We start from the raw sequence: 2,500 nt of genomic DNA, 5'->3' as shown, positions 1-2,500 counted from the left end.
CATTAAAGAAAGTAATCTAAATACAGGTGATCTCTTATAAGTACGTTTGGGTCGTCAGCTTCACAGTAGAATGTTCAGTTCTGGAATTCTCTTGTTCTTTAGTTTAGTCCTGGGATTCTTTTGTTCTGTCCTGGGGATCTTTTGTTCAGTCCAGGGGTCTTTTGTCCAGTCTTGGTGGTGTTTTGTTCAGTCCTGGGGTTCTTTTATTCAGTCTTGGTCTTTTGTTCAGTTCTGGGGTCTTTTGTTCAGTCCTGGGGTTCTTTTATTCAGTCCTGGTGTCTTTTGTTCAGTACTGGGGTCTTATGTTCAGCCTTTGGTTTTTTGTTCAGTCCTGGGGGTCTTTTTTTCCTGGTGGTGTTTTGTTCAGTCCTGGGGTTCTTTTATTCAGTCTTGGTCTTTTGTTCAGTTCTGGGGTCTTTTGTTCAGTCCTGGGGTTCTTTTATTCAGTCCTGGTGTCTTTTGTTCAGTACTGGGGTCTTATGTTCAGTCTTTGGTTTTTTGTTCAGTCCTGGGGGTCTTTTTTTCCTGGTGGTCTTTTGTTCAGTCCTGGGGTTCTTTTATTCAGTCTTGGTCTTTTGTTCAGTCCTGTTGGTCTTTTGTTCAGTCCTGGGGATCTTATGTTCAGTCCTATGGGTCTTTTGTTCAGTCTTTGGTTTTTTGTTCAGTCCTGGGGGTCTTTTATACAGTCCTGGAGACTTTTTTTCAGTCCTGGGGTTATTTGTTCAGTCCTGGAGTTTTTTGTTCAGTCCTGTGGGTCTTTTGTTCAGTCCTGGGGGTCTTTTGTTCAGTCTTGTGGCTCTCTTGTTAAGTCCTGGGGTCTTATGTTCAGTCCTATAGCTCTCTTGTTCAGTCCTGGGGGTATTATGTTCAGTCCTGTGGCTCTCTTGTTCAGTCCTGGGGTCTTATGTTCAGTCATGTAGCTCTCTTGTTCAGTCCTGGGGGTAATATGTTCAGTCTTGTAGCTCTCTTGTTCAGTCCTGGGGGTCTTTGGTGCATTTCCATCTGAACTCTTGTCCCCATTCGTGGATCCATAAATTGGCAACTGTAAGAAAAGACAAAATCGTTTGAGAAACTTCTCAGAAAAAGTAAATGAAAACATTGTATTTTCATGCTGAGGAATATATACAATTTGATATGATCATGAGCCATGTAATATGTTTACAATAATTAATAGATGTTGCTGATATAAAATGATTATAGAATATTTCAGAATGTACCTCATGATCTGAACACAAGTGTCAGAGAAATAGAAAGATAGTCTAAAATTCTTATAGAATACTTCAGAATGTTGTACCTCCTAATTTGAACATGATTGTCAGAGAAATAGAAAGATAATGTAAAATGATTATAGAATATTTCAGAATATACCTCATGATTTGAACATGAGTGTCAGAGAAATAGAAAGATAATGTAAAATGAATATAGAATATTTCAGAATATACCTCATGATTTGAACATGATTGTCAGAGAAATAGAAAGATAATGTAAAATGAATATAGAATATTTCAGAATATACCTCATGATTTGAACATGATTGTCAGAGAAATAGAAAGATAATGTAAAATGAATATAGAATATTTCAGAATATACCTCATGATTTGAACATGAGTGTCAGAGAAAACGGATTTTGGCATAGGAAAAATCCATTTTTGGGCTCGAGCCACCATGTCGTATTGATGGAAGTACCGAATACTTCTGCGAGTGATATACCAGAGAATTTTACCTGTAGAGGTATCATATGATGTGAACACGAGTGTCAGAGAAATAGGAAGGTAATCTAACGTAAGATGTATGGATGAAATGTTATTACAAAAAATTCTTACTCCATTTCTCCCCGAGAAGAACTGGACACGAAGCGTGGACAGTTCTGTAGTCTCCCTCGCCACTCCGTTTCAGGTTGAACCAAAACAAAGCAGATCCTCTTCTTGCGGGAACAGCAACACCCAGAGTTGGGAAGACAGTTGATCCACCTGCTTTGACGTCGTTCAGCTGCAATTAAAGGAAGGATTTTAGCCAAATTCAGCTTCTCTAAATGGTGCTAGAGTTTTCTAACATTGCCTGCATGTTCAGTCTCAGTGGAAAGTATTTTTAAAACCTCAGAAATAGCTGGATTATGTCAAAATTTCGCAAGAAATTTCAAGAGTGTTTTGAGGAAGTCCAGTGAAAAGTATTTTTAAAGCCTCAGTTATGCCAGGATTATGTCAAAATTTGAAAGTTTCAAGGGTGTCCAGAGAAAATATATCAAAATAGACGAAGTATATATTATTCATAAGCAAGCGGAAGAATAAAACCAAAATCTTCGCTTCAGTCTGTTAACTGACATTTTAACAGTTTTAACCATTTGTAATCACACAAATGACGACAATAAGACATAAAACGCCTATTGTATTCTGGTGAGCAGAAGCGTGGAGATCATTAAATTCCAGTATTATGCAAAAAATTATATATATATATATATATATATATATATATATATATATATGTGTGTGTGTGTGTGTGT

At 37.2% G+C, this 2,500-nt stretch overlaps 1 pseudogene; it reads right to left on the bottom strand.

Annotated features, from left to right (window-relative positions):
* Positions 1 to 421: 421 nt before the first annotated feature.
* Positions 422 to 2,500, bottom strand: part of LOC137649555 (prolyl 4-hydroxylase subunit alpha-2-like) — a 26,214-nt pseudogene continuing 24,135 nt past the window's right edge.

The sequence above is a fragment of the Palaemon carinicauda genome, chromosome 11, assembly GCF_036898095.1.
Source record: "Palaemon carinicauda isolate YSFRI2023 chromosome 11, ASM3689809v2, whole genome shotgun sequence".
NCBI classification, from domain to species: domain Eukaryota; kingdom Metazoa; phylum Arthropoda; class Malacostraca; order Decapoda; family Palaemonidae; genus Palaemon; species Palaemon carinicauda.
This window is presented reverse-complemented; position numbering and strand designations above follow the sequence as displayed.